This window comes from Arachis duranensis, chromosome 2 (assembly GCF_000817695.3).
Source record: "Arachis duranensis cultivar V14167 chromosome 2, aradu.V14167.gnm2.J7QH, whole genome shotgun sequence".
NCBI classification, from domain to species: Eukaryota; Viridiplantae; Streptophyta; class Magnoliopsida; order Fabales; family Fabaceae; genus Arachis; species Arachis duranensis.
In genome coordinates, this window is record NC_029773.3 from 78,648,679 (window position 1) to 78,658,229 (window position 9,551).

A 9,551-nucleotide genomic window follows, 5' to 3' on the forward strand; every position below is an offset into this window, starting at 1 on the left:
ATTGATATCATCATATCAATAATAAAAAATAAAATGTAAATTTATGATTCTAATTGCCATAAATATGATACTAACATAAATAGTTTTGTTAAAATACTTTATAATGCATCTGTATATTAATTAGCGACAAATTAATATCATATCAATAATTAATTTTTATAATTAATTTTATGTTACTAAAGGTTATATATAGTATTTTTTTGTAATTCAAAATTTGAGAGCCAAAGTATTTTTTAATTTTTTAAATTTGTTATTCTTCTTTGACTACTTCATAGAATAAGAATGTATTCTTCGTTTTTCATCAAACTTGATTCTTTTAAGATTCAAATTATAAATTTTTTATGATATTTTTATGTAGCCAATTTATTATTATTCTTTTGATAATTTGATAACTATTCTTACTCAAGCTTATTCTTTTCGTCTATCGAGCAGTTGCTTCTAAGGGGTTTTATAGGCCAGGTTTAAATTCCATCCCCTCCATGCTTTCTATGTCTACCTGAAAATTTTTGAAGTGGAGCATAATACCATATAATAAGATTTAATTTTCTCAATTTAGGTTTACTTTTGCTAGAAGTATGTCAAGTTTGGATATACAATTTTAAATATTGGTACTGTATTTTTTTTTAATTTTTCATAATAAACATAATTTTATAAGATATTGTGATTTTTTTTTCAGAAACTATCGGCTTTCTGCTGCATAATGCAATGTCATTGATGGGGATGAATGTCAATTTAGTTTTTTGGTATAAATATTCTATACTTTACCGCATTACATAAATAGAGGATGGTTTGTATTTTCATGGATTCTAAATATTCGAGCTGATGATAACATTGTTTCAGTTGGGTGTCGTTAATAGAATGACTCTAATTTATATGTATCTAAGGACTAGAATATCTTAGATATTATTTAAATAATTTAGTTCTAATATTAGTATTTAATTAAATTAATTTTAAAAAATTTAAATTATTGTTTCAATTTATATATTACAACTACTATTTTTGAATATGTTATTAATTATATGAATTTTTTGTTTTTAAATTTATTTTTAATTCTTATTTTCTCTCAGTATAACTAAAAAAATAAAATAGTTAAGTTAAAAAATCTGCTAATAATAAATAATATCTTTAATGACAATTATTTTAATCAATTATATGAAATTATTGTAAATAAATGATAAAATAATTAATCAACATTAGATAGAAAGCAACAATGTGTCGTCAGAGACAAATTATGCTCTACTAGGGTTTTGAATCTACAAGAGTTTCGATGCCGTCAGGTCAACGTGTTCAGCCATAATTACTGTGAGTCGTAGACTCTCACCACAATCACATTGTTACACAGAAAGCCTAGATTACGTAGAGCCATGCAAAGCGTAGCACAAGGGAGCGATGAGGAGATCGAAGGGGTGATACAATTGGAAGAGGAAGACATTAGGGAAGGGATACAAGCGTGCTTTAATAGTCTTATTGGAAGATTATTTACAGATAAATCGTTTTCAGCTAGAACTATGGAGAAGGCTCTGCGGGTGATATGGGGTCGCCCAGAGGGCTTTCGCGTGAATGTGATTAGTCATAATCAATTTCAATTATTATTTGAAAAAAAGATAGATGCTATGAGAATTGAAAAGGGAACTCCTTGGTTATTTAAAGATTTTGCGCTACATGTTCAACAATGGAAGGATGAGGTAAAGATAGAAGATCAGTTGCTCATAAGTCTGTCGGTGTGGATCCAATTCTGGGGCTTGCCAGAAAACTACAAAATTAGGGAAGTGGCTCAAAAATTAGGTGAAAGGATAGGTAAGGTGATGGAGGTAGGATTCTTTGATGTACGGGGAAGAGAATCAAGAATTATAAAAGCAAGAGTGGAGGTCGACACAACTCAAAGGGTGAAGGACATTTCGCAGGTGGCTAGTCCAGATAAAAAAATTCTGGAGGTAGTCATTCGATATGAAAGGCTGGGAGTTGTGTGCACATATTGTGCTAAAATAGGACATGATCATAAAACTTGCTTACAACTCATGGAGGATTTGAAGTTGAACATTATAAAAGAGGATAGGGTTGGTGAATGGTTGAAGGCCGATCAAATTGGTATAAGGGTGGAGGAGAAAGAGAGTGGTAGAAACTCGGGAGGCGAAGGAAACCAGCAAGGCAGCAACGGCCGGAGGAAGAAACCTACACCTGATTGCTTAATCGAAAGCTTTTTGAGACTTAAAGTGAAAGGGAAAGTTAAAGGAAGCAATCCTGGGAGGGGCTCTAAAATGAATGATGATTGGAGTGTAAAAGAAAATGTCCCGCTTGAAGAAAATTCTCTTATTACCTTTGACACCCAAAGGAGCCCAAGTTCTCAGCTTCAAAATGATAGGAAGACTGAAAGGACTGTTGAATTATTGTCAGAAACGTGGTCGAACAATACCGTAATAGTAGAGTCGTCTGGACGGTTCAAAAGACTCAAAAACATGGCTAGAAAAGAGACGGATGGAGTCGAAACTATTAGTGGAGTTAAAAGGAGAGAAGTAGAAGGAGTTGCGGATGAAGAGCATCAAAATTTGCATGAAAAGAAGACAAACCTGAACTTGAAGATGGTGGAGGGTGCCAACCGACCATTGGCACCCAAATCACCATGAGAATTTTCACGTGGAACTGTCGGGGTTTAGGGAGATCCCTGATAGTTCACAAATCCCATTCTTCTGAGGTAATTTTTCTATGTGAAACAAAAAATCAGCCTCGATTGGTAGAAAAGAAGATCAGGTCATGTGGGTACAACAGTTGGAAAATTGTAGACCTATCTGGACTAGATGGAAGAATAATTTTGGCATGGAAGGAGCACACGGAGGTGAGAATTGAAGCACATAATGAATACTTTGTGGAGGCAGTTATTAAGGATAACAGTCGCAATCTAGAATGGCGACTGTTTGGGGTGTATCTTAGCACAAACGAAGCAATAAGAGTGGGACAGTTCCAGGAGTTATCTTCAGTAATCCAACAGGGTGATGGAAGTGTGATAATTTTAGGAGATTTTAATGCTATTAGAAATAAGGGAGAAAAAGAGGGTGGGAATCCTCGTTCTGAGGTCTCAATGGAAAATTTTAACTCCTTTATTGATGATAATATGCTAATTGATTTGGGGATGTTAGGCAATCCATACACATGGACCAATAGAAGAAGAGGAGATGAACTGATTAGAGAAAGGCTGGATCGTGTGATGGTCAGTATGCAGTGGAGGGAACAATACGAGTTGGCTGTAGTGTGAAGACTATCTGAGAATGATTTTGATCATTCTCCCCTTTTGCTAGATTCTGACCCACCCACATGGAAAAGTAAGAGGCAATTTAAATTTCAGGAGCGTTGATGTGGAAATGATGAGATTAGACGGCTGATTTTGGAGGTTTGGGGGACAGAAATTCAGAGATCATCCATGTTTATATTGGCCCAAAAGATCAAATTATGCAGACACAAATTGGTAACTTGTTAGCAGCAACATAAGTCAAATTCTAAAAAAAAAATTGAGGAGCTAACTTTCAAACTGGAGGCGCAGAGAGCTGAGGGTACCCATGGAGGTTCTGAAATAAATGCACTAAAAAATAGATTGGAAGAAGCATACAAAGCAGAGAAAAGCTATTGGAGAGAGAAGTCGAGATGCAATTGGCTCAAGAGTAGGGACCGAAACACAAAATTCTTTCACCAAAAGTTCCAAACTAAAAACCGGAAGAATAAAATCTGGGGACTAGTTGGAGCGGATGGTACTCTTGCCACTACTCCGGAAAATATTGCCAAGGTAGCTGAGGACTATTTTAAACAGCTTTTTTCTTCGGCACAAAGTACTAATAAGAGTATGAATTTCAAAGAGTTCAATCTTTCGGTTACAGCTCACATGAACCGAAGGTTGCTGAGATCAGTTACTTTTGACGAAACCAAGAGGGCAACATTCAGTGTTAGTGCACAAAGCGCCCCGGGGAGCGATGGTTTCACGGCAAAGTTCTTCCAATTTTATTGGGATATTGTAGGCAGAGATGTATTTAAGACAGTTTGTAGTTTCTTTGGTAGGGGGAGAATCCTGAAATGTTTTAACCACACCCAAATTTTCCTAATTCCTAAAATTCCTAATGCCAGAGATATGACACAGGTCAGACCTATTAGTCTTTCATCAGTTTTTTATAAGATTATTTCTAAAATACTGGTGCATAGACTACAGTCGTTCATGAATAATGTAATAAGTGTGAATCAAAGTGCATTTTTAAAGGGCAGGCTCATTTCTGACAATATATTAATAGCTCATGAATGCATGCATTACCTAAAAACTAAAAGAAGTGGTTTGGAGAATGAAATGGCAATTAAATTAGATATGAGTAAAGCCTATGATCGAGTTGAATGGAGTTTCCTATGGTTTATTATGTCGAAGATGGGTTTTGATGAGAGATGGATTGCTTGGATTCGGGAGGTGGTCACAACTGTTTCTTACTCGATTCTTGTGGAAGGTCAACCTTTTGGTTATTTTAAACCAACAAGGGGTATCTGCCAAGGAGACCCTTTATCACCCTATCTATTTCTCTTTTGCGCAAAAGGACTCTCCTTCTTGCTACACAAGGCTGAGCAAAACAGGAATATTCAAGGCATCAAGATCCACAGAAGGTGTCCAACTATTAATCAGCTTCTCTTTGCAGACGACTCTATTTTATTCAGTAAGGCATCTCTAGAATCATGCAATGCTATTTTAGGACTCTTAGAAACGTCTGAAAGAATTAGTGGGCAGAAAGTCAATCTCAACAAATCGGTAATTTTTTTCAGCCAAAACATAGCAGACTCGTTAAGACTAGAACTAGCTAATAGGCTTGGTATCCAGCATATAGGGATGCAAGATAAGTATCTAGGTCTTCCATCTATCGTTCAATGATCCAAAAAGGCTACCTTTGGAGCTATTAAAGATAAAGTTCAGAAGAAATTACAAGCCTGAAAGAGGAATTTATTGTCGGCAGGAGGAAGATATGTACTTATTAAGGCAGTGGGGGAAGTAATTCATGTGTATACCTTATCATGTTTCAAACTCCCAGAAATACTTTTAGATGAAATACATAGGATGTTTACGCAATTTTGGTGGGGTCAACGAGGGACAGAGAAGAGGATGGCATGGATCAGCTGGGACAAAATGACTAGACAAAAGAGAGAGGATGGTCTTGGTCTCAAGGATCTGAAAGCTCAGAATTTGGCACTACTAGATAAGCAGTTTTGGTGGATAAATATTAATCCTAATTCCTTACTGGCTCGCATCCTAAAGGCTAAGTATTTTCGGTATACATCGTCATTAACAGCAGAAAAAAGTGTTAATTCTTCTTGGGGCTGGCAGAGCTTATTAGAAGGTAGGAAGGTAGTGGAGAATGGACTAAGATGGAGTATAGGAACTGATGGATCAGTACGTATTTCGCAAGACCCTTGGCTGCCCCCCATACCCCTTTTATATTAATCCTACCAATAATCCAACAGCAACAATTTATAGAGTTAAAGATTTATTGAGAAATGATAAGAGTTAGAACTTGGAGCTGATAAACGAACTTTTTTCCCTGACACAGTTGCTCGAATTTGCGCCGTTCTTTTGAATGGAGATGGAATTGACAAGATCACTTGGGCCTGGAATAGGAATGAAAAATATGATGTGGCCTCTGGTTATCAAGTTGCTTATGCTTTCTCTCATGCCCCAATTGAGCAATTTCCACCGGCAATGCAAAACCCAGCAATTTGGCGAAGACTATGGAGCTTGAAAATACCACACAAGATTCAATTATTTTTATGGAAGTCTATCCATGAAAGACTTCCTATTCTTAAATTGCTACATCAACGATTTTCAACAACTTTACCGATTTGCCCAAGATGCGGTGTGGAAGAAGAGACCATTTGCTATTGTCTCCTACTTTGCAAGGATGCAAAAGAGATTTGGGATTTGTCTACCTTAGCAGCGATAGCATTGAACCAACCCATGAGTATCTTTGAAGAGTGGTGGAAACAGTTGATAATTTTAAATGGAATCGGAAAAGAAGGCGACCGAAAATTGACCTTGTGTGCTCTTCTGTGCTGGAGTCTATGAAAATCAAAGAATCAAGAAGTATTCGAAGGAACGAAGACAGCGCCGCGAGAGACCTTCAACCTTGCAATGAAGTTGCAGCAAGAGATTTGTCCCAATTAAAAAGCTTATCGTTGCTCTCCGTATCCTATTAAATGATTTTGTGATTTTTTTCCTTAAGTAATTTTCTTTCCTTTCAATAGTCTAGGACTATGTCTTTTAGGAGAACCCCACCTCTTAATTTTTGTTCCAATTTGAATCATGTATTTCTTATCCTTATATGAAATATAATAACAATACCTTTGGTAAAAAAATGATAAAATAATCAATCGTTGGGTTAAAAATTTATTAAGAATAATATTTATTAAAAATTTTAAATTTCCTGTGTAATTAAATATATATATATATATATATAAAGAAATAATTATTGATATAAAAAAAATTATGTTAATAGATAAAATTTAGAGTAAAACATGTTGAAACCCATTATAAAATTAATGAAAGTCCCAAATCAAATAAGGTTATGTGTATATTTTTGTGCATAACTCTATAGAAATTGAATTTATTGAATTCAAATTATGCATTATAGTAATTAAATCGAATCAATCTGATTCGAATTACATGGTGCATTAAAATTCTATATAAATCGAATTCAATGAATTCGAATTAGCCTTAATAGTATTGAATCGAATCAACTTTTTTAACATATTGTATTAGCCTTGATAATTTAATTTGATTTAGTACATCAAGACTAATTTAAATTCAATGAATTTGATTTATATAAAGTTTTAGTGCATTATTTAATTTGAATCAAATTGATTCGATTTAGTATTATAATACATAATTCGAATTTAATGAATTCAATTTATACAGAGTTACGCACAATGACATACACATAATCTTATTTGATTTGGAACTTTCACAAATTTAATTTCTTGTAAATGGCCACAAATGTTTTCAAAAATTAAAAAAAAAATAGAGATCAAATTTTGGTATTTTTTTATGTACTTTTAAATTGTTATCAAAATATTCTGATAAAATTTCAATCAAATATACAAGTGATTTGTTAAATATAAAAATTATTTATCATTTATAAAAAGATATATTTTTATTGTTTATATCATATTCTAAAATATTTTTAAAATATTTTTATGATTAATAAATTTAAGAAATATTTTTCAGCACTTTGATAATTGATGGACATTTTTTTAGTTTATTCTTAATATAACAATAAATAAGGAGCATATTATATCATATTTGAATATTGATAAATCGTGCTTTACAAAGAAAAAATATCTTTCTGTCTTTTTCACAGAGAATTCATTTATTGAGTTGTTTTATTGTTTCGAAAAAAAAGGGGGTAAAACGAATGAATTTTAATCATGAAGTTGAAGTAAAAATGTTGAGATTTTTTAACTTTTTCTCCATAAAATCTGAAAAATCATGTAAGATTGGTAGCTAGGCAATAAAAGAGGAGTAAATAAGGATGACAATAAATAAGATAGAATAAAATTTAATTTTACTCTAATTTTATATGAAGTAATATTATATATTTATGTTTTTTTATGAATTAAGTCTAATTAAGTTAAATAATAATACTTGAAATAATATTATTTATAATTGATTTTTGTTGATGTTAAATTAATGAACTTGGTTAAACTTGATTAATAAAAATAATGGATGAATAGTATTATTCTTTTCTTGGTGGATTTAAAATTTTTTAAAAATTTAACCTTATCTTCATTTGTAAGTTAAAAATTTTTTAACTTTAATCTTATTCGTAGCCTAAAATTATAAAATTTATCATAATCAATCCTATTCACAAGAAAATTAATTTATTTTTAACTAAATATAATATTTAATTATTTTACATTTCATAAACATACTAATAAAAAATATAAAATTAAATCTAAATTAAAATTCTTTTTTATATTAAGTTTATTTCTAGTAAGATTTATAAAAAAATAAATATATATAACAATTAAAAGGACAAGTTATTTAAATAAAATGAATGAATTTTAAAATTGTCCAATTACAACTTTCTCTAAAGTGTTATACGTGTGAACTTTTTCATATATCTATGTAGGTGGAAACTCACCTGCTCTTCGCATGAAATTATTTTTAGATGAATGATACGTGTTATTATTTTGTTTAAAAAAATTAGTTTATTTTATACAAATGATTTAATTAAAAAACCAATCGATATAGTTATGATGTTAGATTTTTTTTCGTATTTTATTTTAAAAACAAATTGACTAATTTAAATTGAGAAATTGTAGTTAATTATTTACTATATAATTTTTTAACCAAAATTATAATTAAAAATCATTAAAAAAATAAAATTATCTAGTATATTGGATCAGTTCAATGTTAATCAAGTTTTTTTTCCTATTATGAAATATAAAAAAATTAATTTTCAAAAAAAAAAACCATGTTAATCATGTTAAATAAATAAGTTTAGTTAATGTGATAGGTGAATTTTGTGAAAACTTTATAAAAACACAATAAAAAAATTAAATCCTAAAAAATAACATGATTTTTTTTGTTGAGAATAAATTTTTTTTATATTTTATAATAGAAAAAAACCTAATTAACATTGAGATGGTCTAATATACTAGATAATTTTGTTTTTTTAATGATTTTTAATTATAATTTTGGTTAAAAAAATTATATAGTAAGTAATTAACTACAATTTCTCAATTTAAATTAGTCAATTTGTTTTTAAAATAAAATACGGTGAAAAATCTAATATCATAACTATATCAATTGATTTTTTAATTAAATTATTTGTATAAAATAAACCAATTTTTTTAAAACCAAATAATAATACGTGTTATCTATCTAAAAATAATATCATATAAAGTCAACTGCAAATAAATTTCTGTTATCTATGTAAACTGCTCGAGAATGTAGTAGTTTATAAAATCAACGAAAAAAACACGGGAGGCTAGCACGGTTAGGTGGAGCAAGTGTTTGAACAGAAATAGCTATAGGTCTAACAGTTATTGAAGGAGTTGTTTATGCATAAACACTGTAAGGGACATTGGTTTATGTTAATATGTTGCCTAGGATAATTCGCTGCACTCTGTAACGAATTATGCAACACCTTCTAATTTTGTCTAGGATAATACGAAAAAGATCATTAGTAATTAGGATTAATGAGCTAACAATTAAACCAACTTAACTATATTAATTTGAAACATTTTTTTAGTGTCAAAAAAAAAATATTAATTTGAAACATGAATTAAAATTAGGTTATTTTATTAAATTTTTTTTATAACAGACCTACTACTCTAAATAAAAATAAATGAATATGAACTCGAATTCAAGTAATAAAAATCGTTATTCCACCTTCAATTGTTCATTTTATAGTAAAGTGTATGTATAATTATTAATTAGAGATGATTTTAATATTTTTAGTTTAAATAAATAAATATATTATCTAATTCAATAGATAAATTTTTTCTTTTTTTATTTATATTTCTTTTAAACTTAATGT